The sequence below is a fragment of the Cavia porcellus genome, unplaced genomic scaffold (assembly GCF_034190915.1).
Source record: "Cavia porcellus strain 051 isolate PalLab524CR breed Dunkin Hartley unplaced genomic scaffold, mCavPor4.1 scaffold_5, whole genome shotgun sequence".
NCBI lineage: Eukaryota > Metazoa > Chordata > Mammalia > Rodentia > Caviidae > Cavia > Cavia porcellus.
Genome location: NW_026947488.1, coordinates 70864269 through 70887195, shown reverse-complemented (window position 1 = coordinate 70887195; position 22927 = coordinate 70864269). Strand labels below are relative to the sequence as shown.

Genomic DNA, 22927 nt, shown 5'->3' with positions numbered 1-22927 from the left:
ATCATTGTGCAATGTGTAGTTCCATTGACATGTTTCTTTTCCTATGCAAAGCAGGACTAAGCATTTGATTATATTCTGTTAACTAAAAATTAACAAATTAATTAGAATCTTTCTGCAATTCACTAGCTTTAGATGATCTCACTGTTACCCACACGTTACTGTTGTATGTTCCTCATCTGTATCCTCAAAGGGTCCTCAAACAAGGACAGGCTAATTACGTGATTCTGAAGAGTATTCAGGCAGAGTCCTCTTTATTTTTCTTATCAACTCTCTTTTGCAGTTATCCACAAATGATTTTTGGTGGGATTTGTGGTCTATCTTTATCATTGGAGCTTCCTACACTTGAAGAAAACTTTTGCAATTTTCAGGGTTTTTTTTTTCAGACTTTTAAATTACAAAAACATGAAGATCATACATGAAAGTGTATTCTTTTAAATATCAACACTTTGTTGAAACGGGTTGCATTTCTTGAAGAAACCTGAACTTCAACCACCTTTAGCCATCTGTTCTTTAACAAAGGAGCCAAAAACAAACACTGTACAAAAGACACTGTTTAACAAATGATGCTGAGAAAACCGATCATGTCCATGGTGAATGAATCTTGGTCCATCTCTCTCACTCTGAAATCAAATGAAAATGGTTCAGAGATCAAAATATAAAAAATGAAACTCTGAATCTCCTGGAAGAAAAAAAAATGGTAAACCTCTTGAATATAAACACATAGACAAAGACAACCTGAATAGAATTCCAATTTGTGCAAAATATAATGCCAAGAATCAACAAATAGGATATCAAATTGAAAGGCTTTTTGTATAACAAAGGAAATGATAAACAGGGAAGAGGCAATCTACCAAATGGAAAAAAAAAAAATTTGCCAGCTATTCCTTATATGGGGAATAATATCTGGACTATAGAAAGAATTCTAAATTTTTAGACATCTCAAAATAAAACAATCAAAACATGGGCAATTGACATAAATAGATATTTCTCAGAAGGAAGTACAAATGGCTAAGAAGTGCATAGAAAATGTAAACAATCTTTACCATTAGAGAAATTCAAATCAAAATGGCACCAAGATTGCATCTTACTCCAGTAAGAATGGCTATTATCAAAGACTCAAGAAATACCAAATGCTGGTGAGGTTGTAGGGGCAATAGTACCTTTCTACACAGTGGCTAGAAACATAAGTGTAACCACTAGGGAAATCATGGAGACTGCTAAAAAAACTAAGGATAAGGGCTGGGGATTTGACTCAGTGGCATAAGTGCCTGCCTGGAAAGCATGAAAAAAAAAAATAAGGCTAGAAGTTCTGTTTGATCCAGCTATACTTTTCCTGGGTGTTTTCACAAAGGAATACTCATCATATTGCAGTGGTACATACAGACTCATAGCCCCACAGCTCACTATAGGCAAATAATCTAAGTGTCCATATGGCCATCAACAGATAAATGGATAAAGAAAATTTGCCATACATTTATCATGCAGTTATTATTCAGCTGTAAAAAAGAACAATCTGAGTAATTCACAGGAAAATAGATTCACTTGGAGACCACAATACTAAGAACCATAAATTGTCAATAGAAGGTTAAATGTTACATGTTTCTCTAATACAAGAGATTCAAAATATAAATAATTTAAAGAGCAAAATAAAAGACAGGTGGTAGGACACGGAGAGACAGTTTTTATGGAGATGGGAAAGGAATCCAAGTAAGGAGAGTTCGGGAGTGAATCTGGGAGAAGGAAAATAAAAATATGGAAATGTTGATAACATGAAGCAATTCCTTATGAAGAGTGTACTTATTATGTATCTCAAATACACACAAATAAGAAAAATAACAAAAGCATGCTCTAGAATTTGCAGTTGACTTGGTTCAAAGCAGATTTATATATATAATTTTTTTTTGGTCAACTTATTTTAAGCACTGGCCTCTCCATGCTGCTCAAAACTGAATCCATAGGATTGGACCAGGGACCTTTCTGCTTTCATTGTTTTGTGCCTCTTGTCTCTGACTCGCTTTGTCATTTGGCAGGAATAAAACAAAAACAAAAGCGAGTATGCAAAGGAAGTCAAACAAGTAAACAGAAACACCACAAAATCTGACTTCTGACAAATCTTTTATTTTTGTGCACATAAACTTATTTAAAGAGTAGTCTGGAGTAGGGAAAGTTGGATCACAAACCTCAAATTACTTAGACAGACACAAACACAGTTTTAGTTTAAACTCATACTTTTACAGAAACTTGAAATTTCCCCTGCATTTACCTTCCTTCAAAAGAGAAAGAAAAATAATAATTTCCATCTTTATCAGCAATCATCTATTTGTTAAATGCCGATATTCTTGTCAGATAGTTGAGTATAAAATCTGACTGCTGTGGAAGCAGCATAGAATTAGGAGTCAAGACAGTGAGCATAGCTCCGCCTGGTCATTAACATGTTTTGTGAGTTAATAAATTGTTTAATTTTTTTATCCTCAGAGTCGTCACATGAAGCATCCGAGTTTCGGGGAAGACAGCTTTTTCACTTCTTTAAAAAAACATTTTCTGTGAATCTAGACTATACATGCATGTCATGGAAATGAAATTTAAATTGGTAAAGATATTTGAAGAGACAAAAGGAAAAGAAAGTATAGTGTAGTATTAATTTTTATCCTGATGGAGAATCTTTACCTTTTATATAAAGGTGTAATTATTTAATAAAACGCTTCTTGTGAATTATGTGAACTTTACATATAGTAATTTATGTAATTATACAGTTGAGAAAACGTCTTGTAGAATTATATCACTTAAGAGATATTAAAAATGTTAAAAGTATCCACTTACAGAATTCTTTTATCTGTATGAATAATCTATTCTTGATTCTAGTCATCTACTTTATATCTAAAACATCACCTTGTTGGTGTGGTGGTGCATGCCTGTAATCCCAGCACTTGGGAGGCTGAGACAGAAGGATTGCTGCAAGTTCATGACCAGCCTGGGCTACAAAGTGAACCGAAGGCCATCCTGAACTGCATAGTGAGACCCTGTCTCAAAAAGACAAAAAATAAAATAAAATTATAAAAAATAAAAATGAAGTGTATAACAGTTCAATTCTTTCCTTTTTTCTCTGTTATTGAACCAAGGAGGACAATGTGTCTAGCAACTCAGTATATATGAGTACATTATATATCTACATATACATAGAGATATATAGATATAAATGAATGTGTATACATAACATGAAATATGTGTGTATATATATATATATATATTTACTGATTAAAAATGACAAAAGGATTTGCAGTGATTTGTACATAAATAAAGAATTGGAAATGGAAAAAGAAGACTTTGCAATACATTTTAAAAATCATATATTCATTATAACATGAGAATCCTGGAGCAGCAGGTATGATCATAGAGCAAGTTTGTCTCCCAGTCCTGCCTACATCACTAGTGCTCCAGGCCATACACTGTCAGCATCGGTGGCAAGAGAAAAGTGGCAAAACTACCAAATCCTAGTCAGCACCTCTCTAGGTTTATCACAGCACAGGATGGCAGAAGTTGCAACAAACATTGATCTGATTGAAAATGAGCCCAACACCCAGAATGAGAGTTTCATTTCAGGAGTGAAGTGTTATCCTACCGCAGAGACCAGGTGAGAGACAGGCACGGGAGACAGCTTGATCTCCTGGATCCTCTGCGAGGCTCAGGCGTAGGCCAGGAGGCTTGCAGGCCCTGTATACCCCGGTGGGAAGCCTGTTCAGAGAAGGCAGGGCTGAAGGTTGTGATATTTAGCCCAATGTATACTTGAGTTCTTTTACCAGTGCCTACACCCAGCAGAAATTTGGGTCTGAATTACTTTTGGTAGGTATTTGAGGGGCCACAGTGTCGTCACTAAAATAGACCTCTTTGCTCTGGCTAAGGGCAGTCTGCAAGTGATTACTAGGGCTTGTCAGTGTCCAGTTTATTTGACACTACTATTGTTTGTGAGTTTCCTATTATAGTCAGCATGGCATAGTTGGTATTGAGTACTGGTTTCCTTATATGCCAATATCTAGATTGCCCAGGGGTCATAAACAACACTGTGAATCATTCAGAAAGAACTGGCCACTGGGCCAGAGAAGCCCCATATCCCAGCACAATAAAAATGACACAAAAAGTAGAAATATGAAAAGGCAAGGCAGAAAAGTACCCCCCAAAACTCCCAACTTTTCCAAAACTGGTTTTAGGTTATTGATGGGGAAGAAATTACATGCTACTCAGAAAAAAAAAAAAAATATCTAAAATGTTATCAATGGGGAAAAAATATTTCATTATGGCATTTGGCAAATTTAAAGATGATATGACTAATATGATAATGATCCTAATGAAACAAATAATTAAGTCTAGAGAACACACAAACAAAAATGTAGTGGAGCTAAAGAAAGAGAAGGAAAACATGAATATCTGGCATAGAAAAGAGTGAAAGTCCATAAAAATTCCAAACAGAAATCTAGTACATTCAAAGTATGTTTGAAAATATGGGCTGTAGAAAGCAAGTAATGTGAAGACAGGGTCAGATCTATTGTACAAGGCTGTAATTAATAGTGAATTAATGATACTTTAAAACAATGAGGCAACATGGAAAATAGACACAGTAACAGCTAGATGACTCAAGAAGACTAAGCAAAGGTCATTGGAACTATCGAAAAAATTAGAAGGCAACACAAATGCCATAAAAATGATTTTTCATACATGGAAAAGTAATTCAGCATCAGATAGGTGAGCTATGTAAACCGTAAGTTTATACACCATGGAGTATTATAAAAAGATAAACTCTATCATAAAAAGGTAAACTTTAAGAAATGGTAAATGAATGCAACTTGAGAACATAATGTTAAATTAAATAAGTCAAATACAAATGTTTAAATATCACATGATTTCCTTCACATGAGACGCTCAAAGTATATATGCAAATGAGGAGCGAAATGCAAACAGATAAATAGGAAGTGAGGAGAGGTTCATAAGCTTCTCCAAACCAGCCATTCTGTTGCTTTAAAACATTTTAATGTATATGCTTGTTTCATTTCTACTATTAGTTTCTCTTAATTCACTGAAAAGTTTTGTGCTGATATTTGTTTCTTCTTTGAAAGAGAATCATTTGTGTCAATGTCTTGGACTCTGAGAAACCGCTTTGAAGATAATAATATGTAGTATATTAATTATTGTTGTTCTCATTGTTTTGCTATGATTTTTTTAAAATTTATAGCAAAACAGAAAATGGGTAGAAATAGTACAGAATTTTGAAAAAACAGTAAGAAATCTCTAGTTGATAAATTACATACTCTTATCCTAGAAGTAGTTGCTCAAGTCACAAAATCAAAGAATAAAAAGTGGACAACCAAACCAGATGGTACAAACCCTTCTGTTTGATGAACTAACAAAAACCTAGTAGTGTGGTTATCTATCTTACACACTTAAACATATTTACAATTATATCCTTTAGAGCACTTTCTTTCCCTTTCATAATAAAACTAGGATTCAGGGGCTAGGGGTTTTGCTAAGCAGCGTAAGTGCCTGCTTGGCAAACACAAGGTCATAAATTCAATCCCTGGTACCAAAGAACAACAACAATAACAACAAAACCCAAAACAAAACAAAAAAGGATTGGAAGTTCCATTCATCCAGCTATTCCTCTGGTGGATATTGTCTCAGAACAATTGAAATGGTCATGCCTGAGCAATATATAGGTGCACCCATGTTTATAGCAGCACAATTTGTAATAGCTAAATATTGGTGTCTTAGTTAATTTTTACTCGACGCTGAGACAAAATACCTGGAGCCCACGTTGGGAAAGGAAAGGTTTATTTTCTTACAGTTTTTGGAGGTTTCAGTCCGCACTCAGTTGGCTCCAAGGCAGGCAGGCATGGCTGGGCCGGAGTTCATGGAGGCTGCAAACAGCAAGCGGAACCGACAAAGAGCAAGACACACCTTCTTCCTGCCATTACATTACATCCTGGCTCCACCCCTTTGTGGGTGTAGCACTGACATCATCAATCCAAGCACTAGACAATGAACCAATCACAAACGCACAATGCAAACTCATGAGGCCTGAGGGCCACAGACATAAACCATGACACTTGGAAACAACCAAAATGCCCATCAACTGCAGAATGGGTGAAAAAGATGTGGTATTTTTATACAATGGGATATTAATCAGCTATAAAAATGATCTTGAGGCTTTTATAGGTAAATGGAGGCAAATAGAAACTATCTTCATAAGTGAAATGAATCAGACTCATATTGTAAATATTATATTATGTCTGTAATATAAAAATAAAAAACTGAAAAAGTGATAAGATCCAAAATGTATAATAGACATTGAAATTTTGGAGAGGATAAGGAAAGGTATCACAGAATCCTAAATTGTCAATGAGACGTTGTTGAGCCATGGAGGGCATGAAATTAACTTAAAGATATTTCTAAATTCTATTTCTATTTCTATATCATCTATATCTCTATATATTTATATTTAGGCTGTGACAAGATACCGTGGGATGTAATCAGAAAATCTTACCAAATTATTTTACTGCTATGCTTAGTAAAAGTGTGGTGTCTTTGAAGAACTTTTAATTCACCCAGGACTCCCAAGTAAATTAAAAAAAGCATTTGGTTTTTTAAGTCAAGCACTGTAGTTTTCTCTCCCTCTTTTCCTTCTTTTCATTTTCCCCTCTCTCCATGCCAGGTTCCTTGTGTCTTAGTTTCCTTTCTTTTTTTTTGTTCTAACTAATGTAAGCTAAAGTTTAAAGCAAAATAAATGCTTGTTTATCTAGTCTTGATCCTGGAGCATTTAACTAGGAGCTTAGTGATAATTATATACTTGTGTTTTTGTTACTTGGCATTTCCTTTATGTTCTCTGCTTTTTAACTCAGTAAGCTTCCTTGCTATTCTTTTTCTGTTGCTTTTCTTTTTCCTTGTTTCTCCTGATTCTTTTTCTTTCTGCCAATTGCATTGTTCCTTATTAGATTCGTGTTACACAAAGGAACAATATTTTTGGCATCATAGTGGAAATTATGTCTTTAAACTACTATATAATAAATTTTATGTGCAATCTCTTTAAATAGTAGTATTTTTTTCAAGACTTTTGTAGAAATAATATTATAATTTAAATTTAATATTTAAAGATAAGTTTTAAAGTCAGGGTCTAGAGTAAACTTTGTACCAGATTTATAGAACACACAGCAGAAATATTTTCTTTTAAATAATAGTTTGATAGATTTAGTCAGTTGTTAAAAAGCTATTTCACTGTTTCATGCCTGAATCACATACACTTCATGCTTCTGTTTAATGTGGAAAACAAAAACAAAAGCAAAAAACAAACCAAAAAATCCAAAACACACAAACAATAAACCTAAATTGACATTGTGTCAATGTCAATTTAAATTTTCCAAGATGTTTGTCTTTTTGAGATTCTAATCATATTTCCTATAATAAGAAGCCCCATCCTTTATGGCAAACTACATGTTTGCAACCTTAATTTACAACTGACCACATTGCTGAATTTGTGACTTTATTCCCGTTTTTAGCTGTAGTTTTATGAAGTCAGACATTTAACGTCCCAGTTCTGTCTGTTAAAGTAATTCCCTGTTCTGTGGTTTTCTTACTCCATCCAATATTCCCTCAGAGCAAACTGTCGCATCGGTGAAGTGTTTTCCTTTTTTGGTGGTGAATCACAGGAGCAAACTCACTTGTTACACAGGGTGTTCCCTTCCCATGGTTACAGCCTTTTTTTTTTTGACACAGTCTCCAAGTTTGACTTATTAATACAAGCAAATAAGGCCTTTTATGGTTACAACAGTTAAAAGTTATTCTAAAAAATGGCTTAAATCCAAAAAAGATATTTATTAGATGTCACGGCTAAAAATCTTAGAATTACACCATAGTGCTCAGAAATTAGGTACTATTTTTCAATTTGGATTTTCTTTGTGTTGTCCTCATTCTCCAATAAATTGTGTTAGTGACTCTGTGCATCTCTTGGCTTATATCCCCACAGCCTAGAAAGCCTGGCATGGTGAGACTGTCTCTAATCAACCATTCCAGCCCTCTTTCCTGGACTCCATCATAATGGGCTTACCTCCTTTCTGAACTCTTTGATGGCCAAGTATTGTGATGCATTCATTAATCAAGTCTGAGACCAGTATGCACCCTGGAGACTGAAGACTGCTGGACCTCACTTGACATCACCCCACTTACAAGGTAAGGATCCAGAAGGGTGAGTTTTCTAAGGAAAATCTCAATATTGATATTACAAAAAAGAGGAATATGTATGTAATACCCAAGGAAGAACTGATAGTGGATATCTTTCCATTAAATTTCTTTGAGCTCACTTATTCCTATGGGATATTTTGTACGCATGTGTACAACAATTATATAACTGGGCATTTGAGGTGCTTTTTACAATTACTATCTGAAACTTTGATGTAATTACATTAGTCTTATAATCAGCTGCCTTATAAACTATATGGATAGTTTCATCATACCTTGGTCCTTATTGCCAATTTGTTCCTATCTTTTGTAAAAGTGTTACAAATACTCCTATACATACTTAAATGGTCTTTTCAAAACCAATCATTTTCTCTGGGTATGGTAGCACATACCTGTAATCCCAGTACTCAAGAGGCTGAGGGAGGAGTGCTGTAAATTTTAGGCCAGCCTTGGCTACATAATGAGTTCAAGGCCACCCTGTACTACACAGTGAGACTCTCTCTCTCTCTCTCTCTCTCTCTCTCTCTCTCTCTCTCTCTCTCTCTCTTCCTCTCTAATCTCTAGTAAAATTATACTTAGAGGCCAGGCCTTTAATTGGGAATTAAAGCTAAATAAGCTTCTAAATGTGGGGCACTATTCCAGTAGAACTGGTGACTTACACAAAGAGGAAGAGAAACAAAGAGTATGTATAGAGAAAAAGCCACAAGAGGCTGCCATCTGCTTTATGGCCCTCCTAGTAGATTGATGAAGTATAATCAGCATTATAGTATAATATTTGACTTAATTTTCAAAATTCTATTTTGTTAGAGCCATTTTTTAATTTCAGAAAGATTGAATTGAACCTAAAAGTGTAGAGTATTTCAAGTGTGGGCTTACTATGGTAATTATTCAATCATGGTTGTGAGATAAAAGATTAATTAGGTTTCCAGGTGAACTTTGCAAATGGTGATGAAGTATGTGTTAAAGCTAGTTCTAATTTTCTAAGAATAAATTCAGAAACTACGAAATAGTATAGATTTTGTTATTATACATAAATATATAATATCTTTAGCTAAAATTGTGTTGAGAAAAATTTAATGTAGAATTATGCATATTAATAAGTATGATAAAACAATATTCTTTAAAAAGTCAGAAAGAAGACTATTTGAGACTTGGGTTCTCTCTCTCTCTTTCTTACCAATCCTTGCCATTCAATACTGCTAAACTGGCAAAAGTCTTTTACTAATAATGTGCTAATATGATTACTTTTAAAAGCTTGGCTCTTCTAGGTTTTTCAGAAGAAGGAGCTCATAAGTCTACTATGTGTAATTAAAATGCGCAAGAGAACTGATAAATAGGCTGGCCATTTGGCATTTCTCTGCAGTATCTAAAGATTGGCTTATAAATCGCCAAAAGAACTATTCAATTTAGTCACATAAATTTAAAAATGACAAAGTAGTAAAAAATTAGTTTTGTTACTTGGTTAAATAAATGTTCTTGGAGAATAAGTGATAACCTGAATGATTGCATTCATTTTATTCTTACGTTTTGGTAAAGTTTTTGATTTGTTTTGTCGCCTGATTATTATTTGAGTTTGGATTTGGAAGAAATGTTCAAGAAGGACTACAGCATTAGCTTTTAAAGCATATTTATAACAATTGTCTAGGAATTTGAACTCAGATTCTGTTTCTAGCATCTGTAACTCTCAAACCACAAAAGCGGCATGGCCTTTCTGTGTGTTAATGTAAGAACACTGGGCAATTTACTCAATAATGGATTGAAAGTATTTGCAACTTTGATTACAGTTTTTATGCAAATATAACTTTTTATTAGCATGCAATTTTCTGGATAACTTTAGTGAGTTGCGATCTGGTTTCTCTATGGTTGACAATTTTAGCTGAAAAGAAAGTTTGGGTCTTCATTCTGCGACTTTAGGTTTTTAATAAAAGTAAGTAAAGTAATTACATGGTCTTTTGGATTTTATACAAAGATTTAATTCTTTTCAACTCACTTAAGTTTTGTAGTAATTTTTTAATCGCTAAGGCAATTGTTATTTCTTTCTACAAATTAAAAAAAGAGATTTTAAGTGACAAGAGTAAACTGTGAAGTGGAAGCTTTTTTGTTTTGCTTTATTTAATTAAAATTCTCATGGTCCCTAAACCTGATACAAATGGATTCACTAATTATTCTTATAAAGTATTTCCCAAAGTAAAGAATCTATTTAAATGATTAATAAGCTTAATTGTAAAATTGGCTTAATATGCATGAGTACATCCATGCATATATAAATGCAGTTAATATTGCTTCCTTTGAAGGTTTGCTCTCATTTTCTTCACACAGTCAGAATACACACAGTGGGGGTGACTCATCTCCTCACTGCATGTTAAAGAGGGAGTGCCATGGAAAAATTCTGGATGTATATAACTGCAAGATCTACCTTGCTTTGGCTCTAAAAGCTATAAGAAACGACAGGCTGAGTATAGTCAGCATTACTTATGCAGAACTCACTGATAAAACAAGCCAATGAGTATTCCTTCCTTTGGGGAAGAGCATCTAATAGGGTGACAAAGTACACAGACCTTTTTTCAGTGTGGAATTATTGGCAGGAGTTCTTTATAGGGAATGCAATGGGAATAGAGTAAGAAGACCTGGTTCTTCCTCTATTCCCAATGTTATTCTATTTTCACATGCAATTCAAAAATCCTCTTCCTCTTCTACTTCTCATTTCGCATTATGCTCAGGAATATTCTCCAAAAGAGCTTATTAGAGACTGCATAGATAACCCCTAGCTGCATAGATATTTCAAATGATGCAGTACTAGCAACATAAAATTCAATAAAAAATCTCTGCTTTTTTATTAAAAGCCTAGACATAAATTAAATCTACAGATAAAACTTTCTTAAAAATATTGTCTCCAAACTCTTTACAATACTCCTGCTCCAATATTCTTATATGATGAGATTAGTCTTAACAATATAAATCTCAGATATAGAGGCTATTTCAGGCTGTGTCTGTTCATGACAGGTAAAACACAGCCCCGACAGGGCATCTTCTCCGTAAGCATGAATGAAATGTTTAGGGGATGGTTAATATTAACAGGTTTGCAGAGTATTTAGTAGTGTCAGTCCTTTTTATAGTCTTTTCTCCCTAGATGACCAATGACTTACAACCCAAACAATGTACCACCACTGTATTTGTCCTTACTAAAGAGGTGCTCTATTCACCATAGTAGGAAATTCCTGTAATCAAACATCCTGCAGACTGTGCTTCTTCCCAGATACATCATAAGCACAGATATAGGAATCTTCCTCCTATCTTACGTCATGCTTTGAACACCTGTTAGTGTTAGCATTAATGTCAAATCATTAACAAAACTACTGGATTGCACAGGTATGATCAGAATTTTCATCTAATCATGAGGATCCTTATACAACCCTCACTACTTTATTCTAATCTAGGCCAGAGCTCAGTGTTAAGCACCTCATCTAAGCCCACTGGTATAGAGCCCTTTCTAGTATTCTTTATAGTTCTGCCTATGCATTCCGGAAAACTTTAGGCTATCTGCCAGTATTTGCCATGTAGATAATGTGAGGTTATTTTCTGAAGTATGTATAATGCTGTTCAATAGCTCTGCTTAGGTTTCTAACAGGTCAGAAATACAGCATCAGATTATGATGTAATATCATCTATTCCCTTGATATTATTGAAGCTAGAGTAACATCTACTTCCAGGTATTTGTGTCCAGCAATCCAATAAAAAAATCTACAAAGAACCTTAGACCTATGATAAATAAGATCAGGGTTGAATTCTTCAGACAAAAACAAGTAGAATATTTTTTCTCTAAGGTTCTGTGCCAATAGAAGCTGATGGATAATGCTAGGCTTCATGAGTTTTTCAAACTACTACTGCCATATCCTTCTAAAAAGAATTTATTACAGTATTGCTAGGTAATTAAGAATAAACTCTACTTTTGGGCTGGAGGTTTAGCTCAGTGGCATAAGCGCCTGACTTGCAAGCAGGCAGTCGTGAGTTCAATCCCTGGTACCGATAAAAAGGAAAAAAAAAAAAAAAAAGAATAAACTCTACTTTCATACGACTAGTGAATTATCAGGATGTCAGCAAGTCAGCACAATAAGAACCAGTCTTTTTTATAGGTTAGTGGATTATAATAATGACCATAATCCTATACTACTTTGACAGTTCATGTCTTTTTTAAAATATGGTTTTCAGTTTTTCTCATAAAAATATAATGTATTTCCTGTCCTGTTGCATTTGGAATACTATATGACTTACACTGGTCTATATAAATGACATCATGTCCTTCCAAGATAGCCTTCAAGCCTTGCATGCTTGCATTTACTTCTTCAGACTTAGCTCTACCTTTTGGAGAAAAACAGACTCAGCTTCTGTGAATAAGAGACTACTTTGAACACAGCAATGTCAGCCTAGTTTTCCTAGTAGAGAGCAAAGAGATAGAAATGTTGCCAGATAGCATCACAGTCACTTCTTTCCCCAGATGATAACTGATATTTGAAAGAGGAAGTCAACCATCACCTAACAGCTGACCTATGGGAACATGGCTAAATAATTGTTGTTTTAAGCCAAAGTTGGTACATTAAGTTGAAGTAGCTAATTCTTTCACACTGATTGGATTTTCAACAGTTATGTTATGTTTGAATATGTTTCTGTCTTATTGTTTTGTTCTGTGACTAGGCCATATCCAATCAAGCTTATTACATTGACAAGATTTTTAAGCACAAATATCTGCATTCAGGTCATAGCTCTGCTTTCTATGGATATACATTTGACAAAAAGAGCAAAATGAACTAATTTCTCTCTTAATCCTGATTCATGAACACTTAACACTTTTTAGCTACTGTAAGAGTTGAGATTCTAGTTACCCACACCAAACTGCCATTGCAAGATCTAGGCAATCCAGGGCAGATACCATAGAGCCTGGTTTTAGTGTAATAGAAAGGAAAGAGACATTTAAGGAGGCATGATGAGAAAAGTGGCTGCATCACTCCATCATCAAATTCAAGGAGCACAGTATGGAGAGAGGCATCTTATACCTGTTGGAAGGAGAGAGAATTAAATCTAGGCTCTAGACTTGAAATCTATCACATCTGATGGTACCAGGCAGAGTTTTAGGTGTCAGTAAGAGGGTACTGAATCATCGGAACTGTATCAGTCCAGGTGCTATCTGACTCCACCTTAAACAGCAGCATGGGGTTCAGGGTATAAACGCTAGTATAAAACTTTGTCTTGGAGCTCAGTACTAGGCCTACCAAGCAAAATATAAGAAGAAAAGTCAAAGGTCCTCTGCTCTCTCTAGAGATTGTAGACAGAGATTCTAGAACCACCTCAAAATGTGGATTCCTGATACCAATGGGACAGAGTTGAGTTTTGGCTTACATCATTGCCATCCCCAGAGTAGTCCAGAGACATCGTCTCCCTGAGATTATACTGGTTCCCAAAGTTGTAAGATTTGGGTTTACCACCAGCCTTTGGGCCTAAGGGATTGTCTTTGCATAACTCATCTATAATCTCAGGCTATACGGTATTTCCAGAGGAGTGCTTGCTGACAAAGATCTTTTTCTTTTTTATTTTCTTTTTGTACCAGGAATCAAACTCACAACCTTGTGCTCACAAGGCATGCAGAAAGAGATTTTAGGCTTGACCTAACACCAAGCCACAACTGTAAAACTGTACCCCAGTGGAAGAACGATGTTTCAATGTTCTTCACCACTAACTGTGTCATAGACCTGGGTGTGCTCTAGAGATGATGCAGGTCTTTGTAGCAGAGGTACTTAGGTGCTACCAACTTAAAGTCAGCCTTAATGGACAGAGCACTGCTTTACCAAAGCCACCCAATCTTTGGCAGCATAGTGTGCAGCAGATACTGTTTGCTGTGGGGTGGGCAGATTAGTAAGCAAAGGATTTTGCCTTGGAACTTATTGCAAGGGTGATGAAAAGCAATGATAGGCAGCTTTTGATAGCCTCATCTTCATACTAGTCAGTGGACAGACACTCTGGAGAAGCTCCAGTGCTAGGGGGAGACACTAGGACCAAGACATTCAGATTTCTATTCAAGGCAACATTACCACTGTCAGTGGGCTTATGCAGTGGACTTGGAATTAGGAGTTCACCTTAGCATTAGACAGTCAATAGCAGTATGATCCTTTGTCCTACCCTAATGTTCACTGGTTTTATGGGCTATTGGCTATTCATGATGTAGCAGAGATTTGTATTGTTTGTTATCACAATTATAGCATAGGATAAATCAGCTTCCATAATAACTCTGTCCTGAGACTGGCAGAATTTGGTAGAGTCCAACTATTCAGACTTGAGACAGTGGGAACAGCATTCAGGCCTATCATAGCCCCAGGAAGAGGCTTTTAAGCCTGGACAGTTCTTTTTAGGTGCTTCTGTTCATGCTGCATCTATCAGGTGCAGACACACTTGGGCTTGAAGCCTCCACTTAAGAAATAGAAACATTCCAATGGCACTCATGACAAAGTTGGATTTAGGGCATGAGAGAGGATTAAAATGGAAGAAGTAACAAAGACTAAGAGAAAATCATCAGCCTACATAAAATTTTGAAAAAAATAGACACAATTGAAAAGATTATGAAGGTTGGAATAAAAACTCATTTTTTTCAATATTGAGATGATGTTACAAACCAACAAACAAGAGTTTGCATGATACCATGACCTCACTCAACAATCAAAACAAGAATCCAGAGAGTTACCAGATGTCGACAAGCATAAAAGAGTATTTGGATGGAGAGCACAAATCTTTTTTTAAGGAACCACAGTGAGCTTCAAGAAAACACAGATAAATGATTCAAAATGGGTTAATATCTAGAATATATTCAGGAACTTCAAAAACTTAAAAGCAAGAAAATCAAATAACCTGAATGAAGAAATGAGAAACAGACATTGCTCAAAAGAATGCATACAAACAGTAAAAAAATATGAAAAAGTTGAATATCGCTAATTATCAAGGAAATACAAATTGAAACTACAATGAAATATTACTTCATGCCAGTGTGAATGGCTAGTGTAAAACAGACTGAAAATAACAATTACTGGGGAAAATGTGGAAGAAAGGAATCTTTGTACACTGTTGGTGGAAATGTATATGAGGATGAACATTATGGTAAACAATATAGAAATTCTTCAAATATTAAAAATTTAACTACTGTGTGATCTAGAATTTCATTCTCAGATATACATCTAAAGGCAGTGCAATTTGTATCTCAGATATTGGTATTTTTATATTTATCATCAATATTTGCGACAGCTAAGAAATGGAAACATCTAAAGCTTGATAAATGGATAAATAAATCATAGTACATATACATGATGGGATACTCTGCAGACATACAAAAATAATGAAATCCTGTCATTTGTTGGATAAGCTTGGAGTTGAGTATAAGTGAGATAAATCAGGCAAAGAAAGACAAATGCCACAGAAGCTAACTCACAGATGGAATACTCTAAAGGGGGCCACAGGGCTTGAAAGTGGAGTGATGATTACTGAGAGTGGGAAGTTTAGAGGGGGAAAGGGAACTGCTGGAAAAAAACTTGATGTTGTTCAGTAAGTTACATGTGGACAGGAGTAAGAAGTTTTGATTTTTATGGCACAGTAGGGTGACTATACATAACCATAATGAAGCATGTCAAAAAACTGGAAGAGAGAATTTTGACTGCTTTTAACCTAAATGATAAATATTTGAAGCAATTGATATGTTTATCTTGATTTAAATATTATACAATGGACATGCATTAAAATTTCACATGGTATCATGTAATATACTGTATAAATTTCATGTCTTTATGGATCATTGAAAAACAAATTTAATATTAAAAAATAAAAATGTTTTTCTAGTTTTCTTTTTCTTTCCACATTTCCTTTTCTGTTCCTTTTTTCTGCATAGTACATGTATATAATTCAACATATGTTTCTATCTTTTTGCAAAATTATCTTTTCATAATTGTTGGTAACTTATGACTACAGTAAATTGTATAACATTACCTAATAATAAACGATATCATCCTAATCATCATTCACAAGTGATATTATCTAGTTGGAACTTTCTTAGGCTAGTAAATAGCAACACTGAGTTACCAATAGATGGAGTTACCCTAGGTTATCACTTTATATTCATGATAGGGTCCAGATATATGATATAGTAAATTAGAAAATTTCCTGACAATCAGGAGAAAACTTTTACATCTCCAACACATTTACAATAAATGTCTTTTTGTGTGGCTTATGAGTATCTTGAAATATGTATCTATTTTCAGGTATAGCCTCATGATGTGGAGGTGAGGAGCCACTATGAAAGAACAATAAATTCATTTTGAGGAAGTTCTTAAAAATGAAACTACAGAACAATTAAACAACTTGTCAAATATGGGCACTAACTATAAAATATCGTGTATTGTAATAAAAGTCTTGTGAACTTATGATAGTGAAATTCAAATGGACTAACCAGATATTTGGAATGTAATGTACTAAGCATTGTTTTTTTTGGCTAGGAGAACAGTGTCTTCACAAGCCTATCTTTCAAACCTTAACAACCAATTACTACCAATTCTGCTCATTTGACCCATAGTTTTCTATTTAATTCAAGGGAGCATATTCAGTCAAAATTTGATGGGAAGCTAATCAAATTCTGACTCTAATATTGAGTTTCCATGTGGAAATACTTTTCTTTGTAAGTAACTGTTAGAATCTTAGTTCATAAGGAGGCTGGAAAAAACATGTATCTGTATTTCATTTCTGAGCACGCCGTGTGAGAAAGTAATACAGAAACTGATATGAATAAGCTAAGTAAATTGCACTTGTAAAAAATGAATAGTTTTACGAAATCTTAAGCTAGGTATAACGTTAGATAATTACGACTAAATTTTTTTGATGAAGCTGTAGGAAAGTATTTGAATAGAATCAATACTGTTGATGCTATCTTCATGCATTTTGGAAAACATGTTTACTTATTTTATCTCACAGTTCTTTGAGTAAAATAAGCTGATGTTATAATATTGAGGTTTTTGGCAACTGAGATTCTGAATAATTCCTCTAAATATTTCAAATAACTCAAAATGTTTGAAGACCACTGGGTTCCTAGATTTTTTCTCCACAAGGGCTTTCTCTTCTTACATTGAGAATGGTAAGTTTGATAGTAAACATTTTACTTCTGTTTTAGTATAATCTATTCATTCTAGTTTTTAAATATAAAAGTTTTGGGTCCTAATTATACAACATGAACCAAAAATAAATAATAATTTAGTATAAGATGTTCAATGTCTGATGTGTAATGAATAGGAATAGCTAAGCCTTCTTATAGTATTGGACATATAATATATACATTCAAATGTACAAATGCTTGTACGTAAAAAATTAGAAAGAATGTTACTTCCCATATAACAATGGGAGCAACATCTCATAAATAGAATACATGTCATACTTAAGTGAGTAAACTACTCAGGCTACTTACTGTGTGGGGAACTGGGGAAATGTAGATGTTATATGAAGTGTTTTAAAACTATCAGAACATGTTAACGCACCAAAGCCCATTTCATGCTTAATGTGTTTTCCAACTATGCACAATTTACTGCTGGGTACTATATTTAAGATGTGTAACAAACTCATCCAGTGCCAAGTGGTTAGTTTCATGGTAACAGGAAACTTTATTTCCACCTTGCTTTTAAATAAAGCCTGTGGTTGGGCCCACACTGAATGAATATCAGTCTGGCTCCGCCATAACTCTGAGCAGGCTAACTTGGCCTCGACTTTCTAGACAAAGACTATTTTACCAGTTATTCCTCAGCAAATAGGTTTAGAATACAGTAGATCTGATTATTAAACAGCCTCTAGCTCTTCTTCATATAAACTCTGTGCTTTACTGATTCATTTCTGTATAAGAATGTGAGGACAGCTTTTCGAATTGAACTAGTCTTCTGTGAATAACTTTGTTATTGTTGAGATGTTGATTTTTTTTCTCAATTTTAAAATGGAGCCAACTAATCATTCTTGTATATGAACATCAATTTGTACTCTCCTTTCAGATTTTCTTAGCTATCTTTGGAAAGTTCACCCCTCAGTAGTAAAATGGAGGAGCATATGTTGAGAGAAATATTGAAAGGAAGATACTAAACAGCTTAAGCAAAATATGCTGCAGCAGAGAGATAAGAAGTGATGTATAGAAAATATTCTGTCAATCAAAAAAGAAGTCTATGGCCTTCCAGCCGAGAGCTATAAAGAAAAATGAAAGCAGACGAAAGGAGAGTAAAGCTGCCAAATATATGTGTTACAGTGTTTGGTAAATTGAAAAGCCTTGTTAGGTCATGAATGAGTGTTACTGAGTCAGCTGAGAGTTTTAAGGTCCCTTGAATGTACCCAGGAAAGCTAAAAGCCTCGTGTATGTATCCACGGCAAGTTAGCTTTATACTAAGCAGGCAAGAAGTCTGCTGATGTCAGTTTCTGACTTTTGATCTTGGTGGGACACAATCCATAAAGCCATGTAGGTAGAAACAGATGTAAGTGGTGGCATATGCTATGCCACACTTAAAACTCATCTTAATTTTACAGTGCCTACTGAGGAGAAGAGCAGAACTGGTCTACTTCTGCATTAAGATGACAAAATAGGATGATAGTAATAATCACAGGTCAGAAGAATAGTAGGCTCATTCTCAGTGACAAATTAAATTTCAGTATCAAAATAAAAAAGTATTGCAGCAAGATTCTTCTTAATGAAAAGAAGGCAATGAAATGCATAGTTTTATGAGAAAAAATTGATCCTTCAAATTGGAAGAGGGTGTTCAAGATATAATTATATCACTGATTCATTAATGAATTTGTGTGGGACAGAAGCAGCTTCATTTTGATATTTAATTCTGCTATGTTTCCTCTGTTATCTTGTTTAATAAAGTGATAATATGTTAAATAATGAATTTTTGATAGGACTTATTTCTAATTATTTTCATGTAATTTAATTCTTCACTAATCTATAAGTTAGTTTGTATTATTGACCTATATTCCACATGATACAACTGAGGCATAAGAAGATTAACTGAGTTGTCCAAACTTAGTGATGAAGACAAGATTAAAACTTAGGCACACTTTCCCCCAATATCCAATTATTAGTCATCATATGACAAAAGGTTGTACACTTATGATTAAAATACTCTAATCCATAAAACTAAGAGAACAGACTTGTGCAAAGAAAATGTTTGGATTAAGTCCCTCTAGGAGAATTTTAGTGTTTTGAGAATGGTTTAAAGAAAATTTGCATATCGATTTTCAATAATTTTTTTATATTTATGAAATAAGACTATGAAAACCAGAGATTCTTTGTTGCAATTGTATGTAAAAAACAAACTCAAAGCTATGAAAGTTTGCTTCAGTGAATACATGAAAATTGCTCTCAAACTTAGTTGTACTTTGGAATTGTCTAGGAAATGTTAAAAATTGCAAATGCCTGATTCCTAGTCCAGAGATTTTCACCAAAGTAGTGCTATGTGTGGCTTGAGTATCAGGATTTATGAAAAATACCACACTGTATTTGACATGCATACAAAGTTGGAATCCACTGCAACCACTTAAGATTTCACTGGAAGGTAACTTCATTGTGAATCCCAAGCAGTCAGGATGTATTCAGTCTGATCTGGGTTTGGATTTACAGCTCCACATGTATGAACTGTGTGATTCTAATAAACTATTCAAAATATGAGATTCAAGTTTTGTCATCTACTCAATATGAGTATCGTGACCATCTAACTTTCGACTTTAGATGTCCATACACATCACTTAGCAATGTCTACAGGTCTCTTATCATAGTGATTGGCTTGCCATGACCACCCTAGAATTTTTAAAAGATGGTCACATAATGTAGGTAAGTTTGTGATGAAATTTTATAGAAAAATCACTAAGGTAGAACTGTTACTTCCTGCCTTAAATTATAACATGTGAAATATTATGGGTCTGTCTAATCACTAATTAATTATATGGTTTTTAAAAAGAGAACACCCAAAGTTGCTCAATAAAACCTCACATTTCAAGATTTGGGAGCACAATGGGGAGTAAAAAGACATGCAAACATGAAGAATGTAGCTTTACAGAAATTTTCCCAATGTTTTCAAAACCCTCAAACATTCAGGGCCCCAATGTTCCTGGCTTCCTGACTTTCTCTTCCAGCTACTTTCACTCTGTGCATTGAATTGCCCTTTGGAGAACCCAGGCCATCTTGTTGACTGTCCTGGAATGGCATTTAATTAGGTGACAAGTTAGTCACATTGCACATTGTACTAGGAAGCTCAGAACTGTGAGTCATTCTAATTGTGAGGTCCTGTACTGGCTTCAGATTTAGAACTAACATCTGCTTTTCTGATTTCATTTAATTTTCCATTTCCCAGTTTGTAACCATCACCATGTGAAGACTTCAAGGTCTTGTTTGTCATAAGCTACTGTTCCCAAGCAATGGCAGATGAGCATTTGCTTCAGTTAATGACAGCACCTAGTAATACATGCTTGAGAGTAATTGCAAATGCTTTGCCTATAAACCCTGCTCCAGAGGAACACTTGGAAATGTCACAACTTTTCCCATTGTACATGATTTAAATAAGTCCGATAAAAATGAACTTGTCATGTCTTTTTTTTTCTTATTAGGTAGTATGAGGAAAGCTGTATCATTTTGGGGCTGGCAACAGAGAGACCATTTTTAGATCCTGGAGTGTATTTATTTGCTTTAAAAATAATAATTGCTAGTTTTTTTCAATATATTATTTTTAAAAAATTATTTACTATCTATGGGCCACATTCCACACTTTTTACATATATCAATTGTCTTAATTATGATAAAATCTTGTAACATTCGTGCCATTTTCTCTAATTTACAGATAGGAAAAGAGAATCTTGAGATAATATGGTAGAGATAAAATTTAAATTCTTGTAGTGTGGTTCCAGGAAATAAGCTCTTTTACATTACATCCTAACAGCAGTATTGATGGTGTACACATATACTTATGTCCTATCAAATAGCATGTAACAAACTCCTTTTTATTTTATTTTCTGGTATTTAAATATTGTTAAATGATAATATTGAGTTGATTATTCATTTCTTTATTTAAATCTGTTAAGCAATGCCTTGCTGGGGAAGTGGGATGATATCTAGTTATTAATTCAGTAATTTAAACCTTAGTTTTAGTTTTGCAAACAGTCGTCTATTCTTCTGATACTTCCCTCCTGAAATTGTTTTCCTTTGAGCAGAACATCCCAGTTAGGGAAATGTGCCTACAGTAAATCTTCCTCTTTATTTTCTGTGTCACATAGAAGTTATCGTGGTTCTGATTATATACACATGATACATGCCTGGCCAGCTGACCTGGCTCACATGGGCAGGTCAGGCCACCGGTCCCCAGAGTCAGAGAGCAGAGCAGCTGGGAAGCAGGGCTGGCCAATCCAGCTCCCCAAGCTGCTCCCTGAATGCAGGAGGCTGGCTGGTGAGTATGATCATGGTGGCCCAGAGTCCAGTGGCAGGAGTTACACCTTTGCTTCTCTGTCTGTGCATTCTAGTGCCCAACCCAGGCCAGATTTGGACTCACAGAGAGGGCAGCTGTGTAGACCTGGAGACTTCGAGCTGGAAGGCAAAGACTTCTTTGTGTTTTAGTAGTTACTCAAAATGTGAAATTTTTTCTATGATTGTCTTTTAAAAAACTGAAGTCCAAAGGTTTTGTCAATTGGTTTTTCAACAAATTTATTAAATTGAAAATATGACAGACGCATGTATGCAAAGGTTTTAAAGACTCCAAGTAATTTCTGTATAGAAATATCCTATTTATCCTTGCCAAACATGAATTGTCTTTGTTCATGGATAATTATTACCTGAATATTAGCTATCCTACCCTACAGGTGCACATGAAAGAAGTAATGATGGTCACAACAATCCTAAATATCCAACTCTATGTGCAAATTCCAGATAGCATTTTTAGGTATATCTTGGATGATGCAGGTGTACTGTAATGATTCATGTACTTGTAACTAATACTGTCATAGTTTATGTCAGTGGCCCCCAAGCCTCAAGCAATTATGCGTCTGTGATTGGTTCATTATCTAATACTTGGATTGGTGGTATGAATGCTATGCCCACCTAGGGGTGGAGCCATGATATGATGTATTGGAAGGAAAAGGGTTTCTCTCTCTCTCTCTCTGTCTCTCTCTCTCTCTCTCTCTCTCTCTCTCTCTCTCTCTCTCTTACCAGCTCTCACTTTGCTGTTTGCAGCCACCATGAAGGGCTGCCCTGCCATAACTTGCTGCTTTGGAGCCAACAGTGTATGGAGTGAAACCTCCACGAACTGTAAGAAATTAACCTTTCTTTCTCTAACTTTGGGCATCAGGTCTCAGTGATGAGTAAAAAGTGCCTAAGACAAAGTACCAAATGTCATCCACCGACTGCTCCCCTCCCTGTTCTGCCTCTTGTTTGATGATGACAGAAGTGTAGGATCAATACAGTTGGTGGCAAGGCAAGGCTCACACTGAGACAACTGTAACGAGATTCACGTGTACTCCCAGAATCAGTTAGGGATGCATCCAAACTGTCCATCATGGAATAGTTAGAGATGTTTGGAGTTTGGAGTTACTTCCCTTAGTCTCTGCACTGTCCTATGTCACATTAGTTCAGACAGCAGTATTTCTGCTTTGAAATAGTCCCTTCAAAATAACA

The 22927-nt window shown here is 34.9% G+C and overlaps 1 pseudogene; it reads left to right on the top strand.

Annotated features, from left to right (window-relative positions):
• Positions 1 to 3527: 3527 nt before the first annotated feature.
• LOC111753443 (N-alpha-acetyltransferase 50-like) overlaps positions 3528 to 22927 on the top strand; it is a 49357-nt pseudogene continuing 29957 nt past the window's right edge.